At 38.2% G+C, this 19,473-nt stretch overlaps 1 long non-coding RNA gene across 1 annotated transcript; it reads right to left on the reverse strand.

Moving 5' to 3' along the window:
- Positions 1-10,826: 10,826 nt before the first annotated feature.
- On the reverse strand, positions 10,827-18,855 carry LOC115927522. Its single transcript, XR_004065699.1, has 3 exons — positions 18,829-18,855; positions 11,923-12,007; positions 10,827-11,087 (listed from the first exon to the last, which is right to left on the reverse strand). It is a non-coding gene; the product is annotated as an uncharacterized LOC115927522 (long non-coding RNA).
- Between the last annotated feature and the right edge of the window lie 618 nt (positions 18,856-19,473).

Raw genomic sequence — 19,473 nt, forward strand, 5'->3', positions numbered from 1 at the left:
ATAGGTGCTCCAGTGGCACGCCGTTTTGGCTCGCCGTGGCTCGCTGTTGGGCAGACCGAACCGACGTTGTACCTTCCACACCGCAGATATATCTCTGCCGGTGTGAACAGCCTCTTTGTTTGCGAGATCACGGTTAGTGAATTTCCCCATATTTTCACAATGTAGGCCTAGACCGAATACGAGGTAGGTGTTATTTCCTGTTATGTTGATCTCTCATGATCTTTCTTTCCTCATCCGGAAGAGGTCACCTCAGATGATCTAGGGGTTAACAGAGTCTGCACAAGTTCCAGAGAACTATTAAACAGGTATATGAAAACCAAAGAGAGAGAGAAAGAGAGAGAGAGAGATTGAGAGAGGGAGGGTGGAGAGAGAAAGTGAGGGTGAGAGAGTGGGATATAGAGAGAGGGTTAGAGAGAGAGAGAGAGAGAAAGAATAAGGAAATATGGCCTGACAATGTCTACGTAATCAGAACAAATTAATTATAGATTGGAATAAGAAGAGAAGAAATGGTAGAGGTAACATAATTTTCATATATATGTCAATGTATACTGCTGTTATTTGTTATACTTCGTGCTTTAAACTGTAAATGAAAAGGATCATTTTCGGTCTCTTAAAACCACCTTATCTTTCCCTATACCCTCTCTTATTCATCACTGTAGTATGTTGAGAGCCAGAAGGGTGTTTACTCTGTGTTGGAGTATTACGAGTTAACGCCTTTTAGGCTCCAAACAGAATTACCGTACGTACTCTTTCTCTAGTTATTTACCTCTCTATCTCTCTCTCACACTCTCTCTTTCTCTTTTTTTCTCTTCTCACTCCGGCTTTCTCGTGTCAAACATATAGACACATTAATCACACTCATATACGCTCATGTAAATGCTGCCATCTGCCTGCCACTATTTACAACTTAGATTTAAGTTGTATTTTGCGACCTGTTGCTACGGACAACCAATAACATGTACATGATGAATGTAATGTAACATGAAATTCACACCACTTTCTTAAAACAAGAAAAACATAACTAACCAAAACCACGTGTATTTTCATTTTAGTATATGAAGAGTTTATATACTTATAATCCTTGTTGTACTTTTCCTTCAATTCAAGTCTATTACCAAACAAAAACAAAGGAGGGATGGTAATAGAGCCTATGGAAAATGTAGAATTGAAGGGGGTCTTGGATTGAAAATGTTACTGTCTGGTGGGAGGGCGGGGGAGGCAAATGCTAACAAAATCAGTGGCGTCGAATGCAAAAATGAAAAGAAAAAGGCAAAATTGAAATTTCATTGAAGAGGGGCACAATATGAAAGATCATTGGAGACGAGGCGAGAATGATTAATAATTTTAGCACTAAACATTTGAAAATATCACTTGTTAAGTGGGCTAAATGATCTCTGCAATTTGATTAATAACCATTGATAAACGAACAAAAAGACATACACAAAACAAGAGGTCCAACATAGATTAAGATAAACGGTGAAATGGGGTCATTATTTTTGCCTTCAATATACTGAACTGAAATTTGTTAATGTATTTTCCATCCTGGTGACAGTTTCTCTCCCCCAATTTTACCGTTTTAAAGTGTATTTACTCCTCCTAACTCTGACCTTTGTTCTACACTTTTAGTTCAGATCGATCGTAACGCATGCGCATTGTCTAAATCAGCTAAGAAGAGCCCCTTGCAGTATGCCCTCAGCCTAGTCTCACTGTGCAGACACTGTTACTCACAGCGACTTACAGGACATAGTATGCCTAATACAAGTATGCCTGCAGCAAAGATAGTACACTTTGTTTGCGAGATCATGGTTAGTGAATTTCTCCATATTTTCACAATGTAGGCCTAGACCGAATACGAGGTGGGTGTTATTTCCTGTTATTTTGATCTCTCGTGATCTTTCTTTCCTCATCCGGAAGAAGTCACCTCAGATGATCTAGAGGTTAACAGAGTCTATACAAGTTCCAGAGAAATATTAAAAAGATATATGAAAACCAAAGAGAGAGAGAGAGAGAGAGAGATTGAGAGAGGGAGGGTGGAGAAAGAAAGTGAGGGTGAGAGAGAGAGAGATTGAGAGAGGGAGGGTGGAGAGAGAAAGTGAGGGTGAGATAGTGGGATATAGAGAGAGCGTCAGAGAGAGAAAGAGAGAGAGAGAGAGAAAGAATAAGGAAATATGGCCTGACAATGTCTACGTAATCAGAACAAATTAATTATAGATTGGAATAAGAAAGAGAAGAAATGGTAGAGGTAACATAATTTTCATATATATGTCAATGTATACTGCTGTTTTTTGCTTTGTGAAAAGTTATTTGTAATACTTGGTGCTTTTAAATGTAAATGAAAAGGATCATTTTCTGTCTCTTAAAACCACCTTATCTTTCGTTATACCCTCTCTCTTATTCATTACTATAGTCTGTTGAGAGCCAGAAGTGTGTTAACTCTGTGTTGAAGTATTACGAGTTAACGCCCTTCTGGCTCCAAACAGAATTACCGGACGTACTCTTTCTCTAGTTATTTACCTTTGTTGTTCGCTCTCTCTCTCTATGTCTCTCCCACACTCTCTCTTTCTCTTTCCCTCTCTCTCTCTCTCTCTCTCTCTCTCACAAACACACTCTCTCTCTTACACTCTCTTTCTCTTTTTCTCCCTGTCTCTCATACTCTCTCTTTCTCTTTTCTCCTTTTCTCTCTCTCTTTCTTTCTCTCTCTCACACACTCTCTCTTTCTCTCTCTTTTTTCTCCATGTCTCTCACACACTCTCTCTTTCTCTTTTTCTCTCTCACACTCCGGCTTTCTCGTGTCAAACATAATAATGAACACAACCATGCACACTTATATACGCTCATGTAAATGCTGCCATCTGCCTGCCACCATTTACAACTTAGATTTAACTTGTATTTTGCGAGCTGTTGCTACGGACAACCAATAACATGTACATGATGAATGTAATGTAAGATGAAATTCTCACCACTTTCTTAAAACAAGACAAACAGAACTAACCAAAACCACGTGTATCTTCATTTTAGTATATGAAGAGTATATCTATTTATAATCCTTGTTGTACTTTTCCTTCAATTCAAGTTTATTACCAAACAAAAACAAAGGAGGGATGGTAATAGAGCCTATGGAAAATGTTGAATTGAAGGGGGTCCTGGATTAAAAATGTTACTGTCTGGTGGGAGGGCGGGGGAGGCAAATGTTAACAAAATCAGTGGCGTCAAATGCAAACATGAAAAGAACAAGGCAACATTGAAATTTCATTGAAGAGGGGCACAATATGAAAGATCATTGGAGACGAGGCGAGAATGATTAATTATTTGAGCACTAACATTATGAAAATACCACTTGTTAAGTGGGCTAAATGATCTCTGCAATTTGATTAATAACCATTGATAAACGAAAAAATATAACATACACAAAACAAGAGGTCAAAATAGATTAAGATAGACGGTGAAATGGGGTCACTATTTTTGCCTTCATATACTGAACTGAAATTTGTTAATGTATTTTCCATCCTGGTGACAGTTTCTATCCCCCAAGTTTACCTTGTTAAAGTTTATTTACCCCCCCCCCCCCCCCAACTCTGACCTTTGTTCTAAACCTTTAGTTCAGATCGATCATAACGCATACGCATTGTCTAAATCAGCTAAGAAGAGCCCTTGCAGTATGCCCTCAGCCTAGTCTCACTGTGCAGACACTGTTACTCACAGCGACTTACAGGACATAGTATGCCTAATACAAGTATGCCTGCAGCAAAGATAGTACACTTTGTTTGCGAGATCATGGTTAGTGAACTTCCCCATATTTTCACAATGTAGGCCTAGACCGAATACGAGGTGGGTGTTATTTCCTGTTATCTTGAACCTTGTTCATGTAGTCCCATATCTTTTTGTGTACAGTGATTGCAACTTTACCAAGACTGGGCCAAATTTCGTATCATTTTGCTGAATCCAGAACCTTGCAGTACACAACAATACTTATTTGCTATATGATCGACCTTTTCTTATTGAGTCCACACCGTTTCTTCCACAATTCAATCGCATGACCAGAACTCTACTTTATCTTTAAATCTAATTTATCTTTACATACTAATTTCTGATAATTTGGTATATTTCATGAAAGAGGAACTCAAGTATACTTTCAATACGCACCCGGCCTGTCGGGAAATGCATTGATGAATATATCCTCTGATTTCTTGTTTCGAATAGTCATTAAACTTCAGTGAAAGTAAATGTGTTATATAAACATAAGGATTGCGAAATGCACGCACAGCTTCTATTTCCTGATATGATAATTTACAGAATAACGCCAAGATTAATATCTCTAGCATCCGTTGTGTAAGGTATTATATTTCTTGCGGTTTGGGGGATATAATCTTTACTGTTACAGTAGTCTTAAATACTAATTGCTTGTATATTTCTTGAAAGAGGATATTAAGCATACTTTCAACACGCACCTGGATGTCGAAACATGTTGTACATCTGCTTTGCTACAAAATATCCCATTTTGCTCCAAGCGTACTTCCCAGGTCGAAATTCCAGTTGATACCAGTTAAAAACAGTAAGGATTTCAAACTGGTATCTACTGGTCTCAACTGGTATCAGTTGATACCAGTTGATACAATTGGGAAAACTGTAAGCATAAAATTAGGATACTAGTTTGTTTGCAAGATCATGGTTGGTGAATTTCTCCATATTTTCACAATGTAGGTCTAGGCCGAATACGAGGTGGGTGTTATGCGTGACATAGTCTACGTAATCAGAACAAATTAATTATATATGTCATCGTTTACTGCTGTTGTTTGGCTTTATGAAGAGTTATTTTGTAATACTCGGTGCCTTTGAATGTAAATGAAACTGATCATTTTCTCTTTCTTAAAACCACCTTATCTTTCATTGTACCCTCTCTTATTTATCATTATAGTCTGTTGAGAGCCAGAAGGGTGTTAACTCTGTGTTGAAATAAATGAGTTAACGCCCTTTTGGCTCCAAACGGAAACACCGTACGTACTCTTTCTCTAGTTATTGACTCTCTCCCTCTCTCTCTCTCTTTCTCTCTCTCTCTCTTTCTCTCTCTCTCTGTCTCTCCAACACTCTCTCTTTCTCTTTTCTCTCTCTCTCTCTTTATCTCTCTCTCTCTCTGTCTCTCCCACCCTCTCTCTTTCTCTTTTTCTCTCTCTCTCTTTCTCTCTCTCTCTCTGTCTCTCCCACACTCTCTCTTTCTCTCTTTCTCTCTCTCTCTTTCTCTCTCTCTCTCTGTCTCTCCACACTCTCTCTTTCTCTTTTTCTCTCTCTTACACTCCGGCTTTCTCGTGTCAAACATAGTAATGCACACAACAATGCAAACTTATATACGCTCATGTTAATGCTGCCATCTGCCTGCCACCATTTATAAGTGTTTTTTTTTGCGAGCTGTTGCTACGGACAACCAATAACATGCACTTGATGAATGCAATGTAACAAGAAAAACAGAATAAACCAAAACCATTTTTGTATTCATTTTAGTATATAAAAAGTATATACAGTGCGTCCCAGAAAAAACGAAACCGAGAAGTATCGATGTTTTATCATAACTTAATCACAACCATAATTGATGAATGATACATATTTGGAAAGCTTAGAGTCTCCTCTTTCAGTTGATGCTACTCAGGTGATGCATATTTCACGCATGAGTGATTAAAAGCAATTTGAAGGAAGGAAACCAAAAAGACATTTGGCGGGCGGTATCTGAATTTCGAAGAAAAATTCACATTTCTAGAAAGTTGAGTTTCTGCCCTTTCATATGACACCTCAATCAGGAAAAATGAGCGAGAAATAACAAAGTTCTGTTTGTTTAAAGTAGCCCTTACATTTTCATAATTTTAACAAACGAATTCGTTTTCACTGGGTGCCTGTCGTATCAAAAAGCAGATTTGACAAAAGACTTAACTCCGTTTCGTTGACAATCAGCCATGCATGAGGACTCTCGTCTACGGCTGATTGTCAACGAAACGGAGTTAAGTCTTTTGTTAATTTCGTTTATTGATACGGCAGGCAGCCAGTGAAAACGAATTCGTTTAATAAAATTATGGAAATGCAAGCACTACTTTAAACAAACAGAACTTTGTCATTCCTCGCTCATTTTTCCTGATTGAGGTGTCATATGAAAGGGCAGAAACTCAACTTTCTAGAAATGTGAATTTTTCTTCGAAATTCAGATACCGCCCGCCAAATGTCTTTTTGGTTTCCTTCCTTCAAATTGCTTTTAATCACTCATGCGTGAAATATGCATCACCTGAGTAGCATCAACTGAAAGAGGAGACTCTAAGCTTTCCAAATATGTATCATTCATTAATTATGGTTGTGATTAAGTTATGATAAAACATCGATACTTCTCGGTTTCGTTTTTTCTGGGACGCACTGTATATTTCCAATCAATTTTGTTTATTTTCCCTTCACTTCAAGTATATACCCCCCCCCCCAATACAAAAAACGACAACAACAACAACAACAACATAGACAATCATACTAGATGAAGTATAAAAGTGGACAGCAATGTAAATGTAAACGGCATTTGATTATTAAAGCTGAAGAAAATTGATATATAACAGCCAGTATTAAAGAGCGGGAAAACAACACAAAATACATTTTAAACATAAAGAACAATTGTATCACTTTATTAAAAATATACTTATTTGGCGGGTCCATCAAACTTACACTGACTCTGAATATAGGCTTTTTATTGAAAAACGTAGATTTAAGGCCGAGTCAAAGATTAATCAGTACTTGAATCAATACAACTTATCAATTTTTGCACTATTTGCAATGTATAATATTTGTTATGTTTTAAAACAAAGCTTCCGTGTGTTATTTATAATTATCGTTACGTTAATTAGCATTGGTTAAGTATAAGTTTGATAACAACAGTGGCAAATGATTTCTAAACGGAGATTAACCTAGCCGAATAAAAGCAAGTAATTGCACCTGTATAAACCTAGAGGAAGTGTCGTTTATTACACCTGTGTGGAGAAATAAAAATCGTAGGTTCGAGCCCCAGCACAGCAGGTATGTCTTCAAACAAAACATTTTATCTGCATCGCTTCTTTAGCTCCACTGAGGTTTATTTGGTGGAATGTCTTTCTAAGTTTCGAAACAGGAGACCCCTATGCAATATAAACAAAAAGCACAAGTTATGCGTTTAAAAAAATGTTCTTAATGAGTGTAATTGGTTGTCCGACCGACTTTGAGGCAATTATACCAAATTTTGCCAATATTTTTGCTCAGTTGTATAGTGAAAAGGCGATTGATTGTGCTTTACCCATTACTCAAGTATGGCATGGGAATTGCCTTAAGTTGGTCCTCCATATATTAATTTCCCTCGATTAGGCTTTATTTTCATTTCATACTTTTAATGATGTCCTGTTCTCATGAGACATGTAAGAGATAAGGATATGACGTCACATTGTTACAGAAGATGAGAATCATATGATCCCTGGTGGACTATGTTTATAATGACGTCATGTAAGAGGCAAGGATATGACGTCACATTAATACAGAAGATGAAAATCATATGATCCCTAGTGAACCATGTTTATAATGACATCATGTTGGTGTCATCGAGTGACGTCATGTAAGAGGTAAGGATATGACGTCACATTGTTACAGAAGAAGAAAATCATATGATCCCTAGTGGACCATGTTTATAATGACGTCATATATATGTTGGTGTCATCGAGTGACGTCATGTAAGAGGCAAGGATATGACGTCACATTGTTACATAAGAAGAAAATCATATGATCCCTAGTGGACCATGTTTATAGTGACGTCATGTATATGTCGGTGTTATCTGATGACGTCATGTAAGAGGCAAGGATATGACGTCACATTGTTACAGAAGATGAAAATCATATGATCCCTAGTGGACCATGTTTATAATGACATCATGTATATGTTGGTGTCATTTGGTGACGTCATGCAAGAGGTAAGGATATGACGTCACATTTTTACAGAAGAAGAAAATCATATGATCCCTAGAGGACCATGTTTATAATGACGTCATCTTTATGTTGGTGTCATCGAGTGAGGTCATGTAAGAGGCAAGGACATGACGTCACATTGTTACAGAAGAAGAAGAAAATCATATGATCCCTAGTGGACCATATTTATAATAACGTCATTTATATGTCGGTGTCATCTGGTGACGTCATACTTGCGTAGGTAGGATTCTCAAAGCCTCATCCGTATGGACTACGAGAGCCAGTTATAAGAACATTTAAAAAAACAGATGGCCGATACATTTTGGAGTATAACAATGAATATGGTGATGTAACAGCATACAACTATGCCATTCATCACTCTTATATGGACCTAGTCTCTGAGAACGCTTACTCATCGTGTGTATACTCTGTTTCTCAATATTTGTTATAGAGAGGTCAAAATGAATTTCCAGTTTACTGGCTTTGATCGACCCTTGGAATAAACAGGCGGACACTATACATCATATAATACTACACACCACTGAGTGTTTCGATTCATATCAACTTTGTTTTAAATATGAGAGAATGAATGCAGACGTACTATTTTCAATATCTTTAAACGAACATAAGAAGGCGCGCATGTCAATGGTTTAAAATACAAATGAAGTATACTGTTTATTTATGTTGGTGAGAAATTACAATACATGAAGGAGACCTGAAATATCTTTTGAGATGGATACATCAAGGATCATCAGGTATAATTATCAGGCATATTTTGTTATCCTTTCAAAATCATTCTTATTCTGTAATAGAGGAGAATGGGGCGTGGCATCTCCATAGCAACACTATTCTTCAACCTATAACACGATCGCAAATAGTTTCGTGAAAATCAACCTGTTTTCAATAGCTGATGACGTCACTATTGGAATGCACGAACATGATAATGACGTATTACGTAACCTGAACATTATTTATATGGGTGGTATTCTCGAAAGAGGACTAACTTTAGTTCATGGTTTAATCCCCCGGTGTGAATGAGTGGTATTCTCGAAAGCGGACTTACTTTAGTCCATGGTTTGATACCCCGGTGTGAATGGGTGGTATTCTCGAAAGCGGACTTACTTTCACTCCCATCATTAACATGATCAATATAACTTTCATTATTAGTATTAAAGTTAAATATCCCTTTTGCTTAACTATGTAAGTAACATGTCTCTTAGATCAAAAGAGTCCAACGAAACAGTATAAAGAAGCTTTCATGATTAGGCATTATAGCTGGAAATATGTTTTCTAATGGTTGACATGATGGATTTATTTAAAGATCATCTTTCGCCCTTTTTTAAACGAAGCAGAGCGGCCAAGCAGGGCATTTTTTATACAGAATAATATACTTGAAAGGTCAAACCTATCCTGTATGAACAAGTGATATTTTGTCTTCTTACAAGGAATGAAATCAAGTTGTACTCAAACATACCAGCTCCCTTTTGGCCCCCAGTTCGCATCACTAAAATATAAGGGGATATAATAGATTTAGAATGTAAACTATACCAACAACAACAACAACCAGAAACAGTATGACAATTATAAAAAGTATGATCTAAACGCAACAGATTTAAAAGATAAAAATATATTTATATTTGTACTGATAACAATAGGTAGGCATAATTTACCCATACACTATAAACATCACTAATTTACGATTTTTCTGATTCAAGTTGGGATTAACATGCTCGATGGTTGGTATATGAGATGCACTTGGACAAAACTTAAGAGGATTCTTCTTATTATTATTCTTGATTTCAGCCAGGTTGGGAGAACTGCTGGGTTGTATCCTTCGTAGAGTGAGTCAATAGAGAGTAGGCAGATAATATAATAGGGGTACATACATGTAGAAGATCACAAGATGTGCTAATGACAGCTTATACAGGAGCTGCTTTGTTCACAGAAGACCGTTTAAAGTGCATTTCTAGGATGAATGTAAGTGATGCGGCATGGTAATCCAGGGCCTGGGTAGTAATGGGTGGGTCATCATCCAATGAGGATGCATGTTAGTGATGCGGCATGGTAATCCAGGGCCTGGGTAGTAATGGGTGGGTCATCATCTAATGAGGATGAATGTTAGTGATGCGGCATGGTAATCCAGGGCCTGGGTAGTAATGGGTGGGTCATCATCCAATGAGGATGAATGTTAGTGATGCGGCATGGTAATCCAGGGCCTGGGTAGTAATGGGTGGGTCATCATCCAATGAGGATGAGATTTGTGGTGACGTCGGCAACGATTGCTCTGGCTCCTAATGATTAGGAGCCAGAGCGATTAACACTGAGTTCCTATAGAAAATATATTTATTCAGATGGTCATATCTCAGCCAATACTCAACATATTCAACCGGTTTTCGACATTTGGACATTTTTTGTTATGCTCTTTCGGAAAATGAAGACAAAAATGAGAAATTCTCAAAATAGATTTTTATGACGTCACAGCTTCGGTACTCTATAGCGTCATTCACTTGACTCTCAACCAATGGGCTCAGGGTTCGAATCCTAAAAGTTCTCCTCACGCTTCGGTTTCGCGTATGTTACACGCACGTGATTGCTGCGGTCGCGTCGTCCGTAGTACGTATTATACCCCATTGGCCCCGAGTAGGGCCACGGGAAAGACACACATTTGCCACTCTCCACCTAGGTGTAAAATTGGTACCTGTAAATGATGGGGTAATAATGATATCAGGGCAGTATGAATTCTGCTATGGTATACTGCTATAGTATAAGACCAACTTATTATTATGCAGGGATTAACTTACAATATCATATATTGCTTTTAGAATCGGCTGAATTCAACCTTTGCTGGCAACATAAGAGTTACTAACCATTGTTCACAGTTGTCTCTGTCTTGGGCTGCTCAGTCTGACCCGATGTGGTAAGCGTTGGACGAGGTGCGCCCTCTGTTGCCTTTGGAGTTCCAGTCCCAGAGCCTGTTACTGACGTCATAGTTGTACGGGGCATTAAGGGTGATGTGCTGGGGAGTTCAACCCTTGCCGTAGGTGGAGTAACTGCAAAGTAACATCAGAATGACGTCATAGTTGTACGGGGCATTAAGGGTGATGTGCTGGGGAGTTCAACCCTTGCCGTAGGTGGAGTAACTGCAAAGTAATATCAGAATGACGTCATAGTTGTACGGGGCATTGTGGGTGATGTGCTGGGTAGTTCAACCCTTGCCGTAGGTGGGGTAACTGCAAAGTAATATCATAATGATTGTCAGGTATATTAATCTTTCTCCTAATTTGGAGCTGGGTCGACAGGAGGTTTGCATGGGTTTATAGGCAAAATTGAGTGATTGTAAGAGTTATAGACTCATATTTACCAACAACCATGGAACAAAATATAACAAATCTTGGCACAGTTTTAAATCATACATGGAAGTGTATGACAATATTCAAACAATTTTGTTCCAGTAAACGTTTGGTAGGCATGTTAATTAAAATGTATGGATGCTTCTTTCTTGGGGACCTAGTTACGAGTTATTTCATTGACTTTTTATTTATAAATGATTTACAATAATTGGTATTTAATCTCAATTCATTACTTGTTACTGTGTTTGGCAAGCCTCGGGCAAGCTTTCAAGAAAAGCCTTTTAATTTAGAAGTATTCATGAATTTGAATATATTAGTTAACCAGTTTATTTCGTTTTTATCAACAGAACGTAAACCAATCACTTACACAAAAATTGAGCCTAGCCCGAGGCTCATAAAGGTTTATTCACATATTACTATAAAACCCACCCAAAATCTAATTAAAGATCGATTTATAAATGATAAAACAAAATTACACGATGCTTTAAAAGTCATTTATTCTGCCGCGGTATTGTTTTTAGTTTCTTTGTCGCTTCATGTATGAACAGGGCATTCTTACCATCACATGTTCGTATGAACAGGGCATTCTTGCCATCACATATTCGTATGAACAGGGCATTCGTACCATCACATGTTCCTGATACAGGGTTCAGATCATCTAATCCAATATCACTTCGGTTCCCATTGCCAACTATACCTTGGAACTCAAACTGTGGATCAAAACGAGAATAGGAGGGAGAAAATGTGTTTCATATGAATACTGAGTGACAGAGTAGGAAGGATTGTATCGTAGAGGGCAGTATGAAGAAGATCAGCCTAAATAGGCTAATGACACGTGGATGATAAGCCCTTTGCTGATCTAAATATCCAAATCTGTATCGAATGCTGTCATGTTCTTTATTCTTTTTAATGAATCCACTTTATATCATCTGCGTCTTAGCAAATGTACAATTGGGCATTTTCAAAGGGCTAAAAAATAAACTTTACACTTGAATCTTGAAATGATGTAATTTGTATGACTATCATCTTTGACAACGTACTGACAAAAAATACAAATAAACCACGCTGCATTACGTTTAAAACAATTACTAACATGATATTTCATTAAAGAAGATTTTTCAGACGAGATGAGGGCTTATAAGAATAGTCAAAATCTAATGCAAGCAATTATGATTTTATTTATTTTGCAAAAACTGACGAATCATTGCGGAAATATATAGTCCGTGGGCCAGAGGGGGCTACCGTGCACCCCCCCCCCCCCTATGATCCTACTTTTTGGGTGTCATTTTGTTCATTGGGATCCATAATATCAGAAAAAAGACGTTCCCAAGAAAAAAAACTCATTTGGACACTGTTTTTTTGCTCCTTATTTGAAGATATGTAAAAATGTCAGTTTTTCGTGTTTTGCACACTTTCTTAGGGTTTGTGAATTATGTGCTTACATTTTACCCTGTTTCTCAGCAGATAAAACTCTAATCTCCACCAAATGTATCAACAATCTTTCTAAACTATACAACAATAGGTAGACAAAATTATTTTATTTTATTTTATTGTCTTCAATTATTAATGACGTCATAAATTTGCATATATTTTGACATGCAAATTTCTGTCTCAAAACCTGTCAAAATCACCTGAAAGTTGTATTCTGTCTGCTATTATCATGAAATAAGTTTTCAAACCCCCCTTATTTGGTGTAAAATTATTCATTGATATGTTATCTGATGTTTCCTGCAAACAAAATTCAGTCAACTTATGTAGACATTGTTTTTTCCCCATTATTTTGTATGTAAACATATCAGTTTTCCGTGTATTGTACATTTTCTTAGGGTTTGTGAATTATGTGCTTACACTTTACCCTGTTTCTCATTAGATGTAAGTCTAACCTCCATCAAATTAATAAACGATCTTTGTAAATCATACAAAAATAGGTAGACAAAATTATTCTAATTTATTTTATTGTCTTCAATTATTAATGACGTCATCAATTTGCATATATTTAATATGCAAATTTCTGTATCAAAACCTGTCAAAATCACCTGAAAGTAGTATTTTGTCTGCTATTATCATGAAATAAGTTTTCTAGCCCCCTAATTTGGTGTAATATTATTCATTGATATGTTATCTGATGTTTTCCGCCAAAAATTCAGTATCAGTCAACTCGTATGCGCATCCCCCCCCCCCCCCCCCCCGCTTATTACAACTAGTACATTCTGTATATATAATGTACATTTAATCCAGGTTGGATAGCAACTCCTCTGGTACAGTCCACGAATCACCAAGTCCTGCCAGAGGTTTGACAAATTTGTTGCGTTGCTGCAACAGTTTGATTGGCTTGACTTTGCCGGTTCCTTTAAAGGCGCTTGTGGAGTCACAGCCTGAGAAAGCATGTAGTCCAAGGAGTGCTGGGCAAAATTAGTGACATCTTTGAGCCGCTGCTTGTTGCCTCTCCCTGTATGGAAGAGTAAATGTCTGAAGTGAGATGAGCGTAATGAAGCAATATAACAAAATATATCGCTGTTTGGGCTTTTGGTCTGCACATGATCACAACCTTTCTCCTTTACCGTATTGGCAGTAAAGGATCACGCGTGAATCTGTTTCTTCTTGGGTTGAGTTGAGAGATGGAATCTCAGAACTCAGTGTCTCTCTCCCATTCTGAGAAGTGAGCAGTTGGGCTTCTCCTTCTTTGATGAATATCATCTGTTCCCATACAGCCTCTTAGCCCGGTTCTTAGCCGTGTCGTGCTCATATATACTCCAGACATCCAGAAGAACTTGAATAAGTTGTTTCTTATTCTCATCATTCGTTAGGAACTGCTTCCAGTCAGATGATCTTTTGGCCTTGCCTCCTTTAATCATCATCTTCTCTGCACATCCACGCCGTGTCCGTTCACTTGACTTCCCAGAGTCTGGCTTGTACATGTCTGTGCTGAAGATGACATCGCATTTGGACAACACTCCATTGTGAATTTTGATGCAAATATCGTGGAAGTATGCAGGCATCTCTTTTAGGTAGTAGAAAACAGCATTAACATCTTCCACTACCAAGGAATTGCCAGTGGTTGGAGGTTGTGAGTTCTCTACATCCTTCCGGAGATAATGTAGGCCCTTAACTGTATCTGTCTTAGCAAAGAAGTTGTTCCAATGTTCCAATTGAGTAGAGAACAGGGATCAAAGAATTCCCGTAGATCAAGTTGGCTGCCTGAACTTTGTGCCTTTACCATCAGCTGGATAGCAATGTCCCCTTGTTGCTTGTACTCTTTTACTGTTCGTTGGGATGTTTTAAGCTTGAATTTCTTTTTTGTCTCTGCCATGGTTTGAGCTTCAGTTTCTTGATGGGGTCAGAGAACGATGTCTTTTTCTCTAATCGCTCTTTGAGGAACATCTCTTTCTGGTCTTTCCCGTGGTAATTGCATGCATGACATCTTTCTCAACCTCAGCTGGAACGCGGGCACCGGAAGAAAAAACATACAATCCATTCTTGTCTTCAACATCAACATGATTGAGCAAACTTTTTACATCATCTATGGCCTTTTTTATTATTACACATCCCTCACTTTTCCTCATCTGAGTTGGTTGTTGATCTCTGTGTTTATTTCCACGGTGAGCATCAAATGTCATATCTGCATATGTTCGGGCCCACCTCTGATATACACTGTAGTTCTCAATTATGCCAGAGACACCGACACCACTACCACCCCCACCGCGAGATTTGCCATGCTTCAGGATTATCTCCTCAATTGTCTTGTCGACAGCACATCGGTTCCCTGAATTGAGCGACCTGGCAACACTTATTGCACCTCTTTCGAGCAATGTCATGGCACCAGGATGTGAATCTTCAATGTTTACCAAGAATACATCAAGGTAGGTCAGATATCGGGAGTAATTGTGTCCAGATCAGGCATAAGGAAAAGCTTTGAAGCTCTCATATGACTCTATCAACGCCATCAGATCTGCATTAGCCACAACCTCAGCAAGCCTCTCTTTTGTTGGTGATCGAATTAGCTCTTTGAAGATATTCTTTGATTCCTCAGCTATACCAACAAGTGCATCATTTTTTCCAGTCATTGACAGGAACTCATAAAAAAGGAGCCTTTCTAAGCACTCCACCATTGTCTTGTGACAATGAAGACTCCTGTCACAGTTCTTTCCTGTTATGACGTCTTTCATAGACGCAGAAGACATGAGACCAGCTTCCAGCTTTGCACCTCTTTGGAACTTTTCAAGCAGAAGGTGCAACACATCAAGCTCCGTTGAGCTTCAAACTGTTTTTTAGCTGCACATAGAATTCTTGTAGAGCCTTTTTACTTGCACTGTACACTCGGCACTTGACAAGCACAAGGTACGATAATACGCCAACGGCAGACTGTACTATACTGGAAGAAGAAGAAGAAGAGGATATCTTCAAGCCCGGATCCTTCCATTTTCTTTCCAAGCATCTTGGAGTATGCACAAATCAAATGGAAAGTGCCAATCAACAAAATGTGTTTCTTGTAATTTTATGAATGACTCCAAATGAGAGGATATGCCTTCATGCACACGCCCAAGTCAAATGCTGTTATGACATAGTCTTGGCCAACCTCGCGGCTTGCTTCTTCTGCAGCTCTCGGGCACTCTTGGATTGTATCGAATTCTGTTATGGGATATTTTATAACAGGATAGTAATCTATGGTCGTCACATTTAAAAGCACCTCCCATGTTACTGAGACAAATCCAGCCCAAACTGGAAGCTCTTGACCTGTCTCTCCACTACTTTTTCGGACAAGCATCCACGCAATATCATTTCTGGCACATTGTTTGAATGCTTTATATCGGTTGACATAGCAAGATGGAAGAGGACCTTCATGTTCAATAGTCAAGGAACGTTCTTTGGTTCATGTACGTGCTTCTGAGGGTACTGTGCTATTTGAAGATTCAACTGTCTCATTGTTAGAAATCTCCTGCAGCATAATCCCATGGGCTGTGTGGACAGAGCCAGAACCACTTAAGATTGAAATGTATTGGTCGAAATCGTCAACGTCTGAATGGAAGACTGATGGCTCCACGGGATGGCGGACTACCTGTCTAGATAGAATACCGAAAGTCTACTGTAGCGCTTGTGCTATGGCAGATTCAAGCTCAAGTGAAAATGAATAACTTTCTGAAAGAACAAGGCGATTCATGAATGTAATCAATTGAGCACTGCGTAAGAGATGTCTCAAGAGTCATCCATATCAGAATATGCTTGGACATTTTCCACTTTCCATTTGTGGCTGCCCTACATAATTATATCTTGCCCAAGAGATATGACAAATCTAGTCACTCTTTGTGATGGTCGAGATGGATTTCCACTCAACAAATGGTTCAGAAACTTCTCTAGCTCAGTGGGAATCTGGTCATCTATACAGGCAATGGCTTCTGCGGTTGAGGGCAAGGTATTTCATCATCTACAATTTAATCTACATATGCTGGCAAATGCTTTCTTGTGGGCTACTTCCATTGTTCTCTGTTTAGCTAGTATACTTCATCGTACTTGTCACTTCTCCATTAATCTGGTTCTTAGTTCGCCACATATTTCTTCAGACAGTTCTTGTGATATTTTGCTTCTGCAGCAAACAGATCAACTTCCATGATTCTCAAAAGTAGGTCTTCATCACCAACTCTCTTCGCAACATATACAACACGTTGCCACCCACCAAAATCTAACATTGGTGACTTTCTGTTGTCCAAGAGCTTTTCACTTTGATTGATTTTGGGCCTTCCTTTTTACAAGAGAAACAATCAGGATTGAAGATGACTTCATCAATTGACGATCTGGGTGGACGGGATGTTGAAGGTTCTGTGGCATCAGATAAGATCTCTGACAGTCGATTGAGATTCTTGGTAAAAAGTTGGTAGCACTCCCGATGATAACCGTGCACATCTGAAATGTCTTTAAGAATGACGATGCATACTTCTTCCAATGCTAATTGTGTCAAGTTAGTTGAAATTCGTGAAATTGTACCCCGTATACGTTTGATCATTCATTTGTATAAACAACAAAACTATATTATAGCATATAATGGGATTAATGACCAACTGCTGAATAAGTTGGCTTTGTCTGATCCCCCGTCTTCAGGCTGTACTATAAAAGGAAACAATGTTTTATGTGATAATATACTGTATTTGATTTAGTTTGATGTTAACAGGCTAGCCCCAATAGTAATTGAAATACTGCTTGTTGAGCTTTTGTTTTTTTAAACAGGAACTTTAATTGAATATACATTATATATACAGACTGTATTAATCGTAATATGTGGGGGGGGGGGGAACAAAATTTGCGGGAAACATCAGATAACCAGATAACATATCAATGAATAATATTACACCAAATTAGGGGGCTAGAAAACTTATTTCATGATAATAGCAGACAAAATACAACTTTCAGGTGATTTTGACAGGTTTTGAGACAGAAATTTGCATATTAAATATATGCAAATTTATGACGTCATTAATAATTGAAGACAATAAATAAGTTAAAATAATTTTGTCTACCTGTTGTTGTATAATTTACAAAGATTGTTTATTAATTTGATGGAGGTTAGACTTATATCTGCTGAGAAACAGGGTAAAGTGTAAGCACATAATTCACAAACCCTAAGAAAATGTACAATACACGGAAAACTGATATGTTTACATACAAACTAATGGGGAAAAAACAATGTCTACATGAGTTGACTGAATTTTTTTTGCAGGAAACATCAGATGACATATCAATGAATAATTTTACACGAAATTAGGGGGTTTAAAAACTTATTTCATAATAATAGCAGACAAAATACAACTTTCAGGTGATTTTGACAGGTTTTGAGACAGAAATTTGCATGTCAAAATATATGCAAATTTATGACGTCATTAATAATTGAAGACAATAAAATAAAATAAAATAATTGTGTCTACCTATTGTTGTATAGGTTACGAAGATTGTTTATACATTTGGTGGAGATTAGAGTTATATCTGCTGAGAAACAGGGTAAAATGTAAGCACATAATGCACAAACCCTAAGAAAGTGTGCAAAACACGAAAAACTGACATTTTTACATATCTTCAAATAAGGAGCAAAGAAACAGTGTCCAAATGAGTTTTTTTCTTGGGAACGTCTTTTTTCTGATATTATGGATCCCAATGAACAAAATGACACCCAAAAAGTAGGATCATAGGGGGGGGGGGGGTGCACGGTAGCCCCCTCTGGCCCACGGACTAATAGTATATAAAGTACTTTCAGTAGTTGATTTATAAAAGGGTTATTGATGTTCACGTTACTGGATGAATAATATTATTCAAGTAACTTAAAGGCCCACTTCACTACTTGTAGCTACTTGCGCCCTCTATATAACAAACAATGCCTAATCGGTGACCATTGGTCCCCCATAATCCTCTTTTTCTTATGTTAACTGAGAGCAGAGTTAATGAGATAACCACCTGTCCAGTGAACTTGCAGGGCAGTCTAATCCCTCCTGTAAACTACGGCAGATAAGCTTTAAAGAAAGGTCGGACACTTGTAACACGTTCATACCGTTGCAGCTCTGCTGTAAGGTACGGTAATTTGCAACCGACCAGAAGAGCTCTGTTGACCACTCAGCCTCCAGATTACCTTCATACTACCTTCCATTTCATCTCTATACATTTGTATGGGGGAGGTAGAAAGAGGGGGGAGGGGGGGGGGGGGGGGGGGGGGGGGGGTTACAAAGAAAAGTGAAAGTTAATGTATTGAAACAACCGTTCATTTGTATGGGGGTATAGGAAGAGGGGGTGGGGGGGGGGGGTTACAAAGAGAAGTGAAAGTTAATGTAATGAAACAAGCGTACATTTTTAGAAGGATTTTTGAAAAACACGTAAATCATACTCGGGCAAATGTCATCTTCTTTTGTTTTTCTTTGTTTGTTAAGGATTGCAAATTGAGAGGGCCGCCTAGCCCCCCGCCCGCCATGTGACCCACTATAGCTATATTCTGTCCTACAAACGTAATCAGTAGCCTTGTAAATATCAATTCATTTTCCGAGTAAGACCTGCAGGACCCCCCCCCCCCCCCTCATTCAACTATAAGCCACTGTATATATTATATAGAGAACCTCCACTGTATATCCTAACCTTATATAACCCCATCAACAGCTGGAGTTGAGGCGAATATAATTATGATCCGTACATGCAAATATTATGC

This window comes from Strongylocentrotus purpuratus, unplaced genomic scaffold, assembly GCF_000002235.5.
Source record: "Strongylocentrotus purpuratus isolate Spur 01 unplaced genomic scaffold, Spur_5.0 spur5_scaffold_20, whole genome shotgun sequence".
NCBI classification, from domain to species: Eukaryota; Metazoa; Echinodermata; class Echinoidea; order Camarodonta; family Strongylocentrotidae; genus Strongylocentrotus; species Strongylocentrotus purpuratus.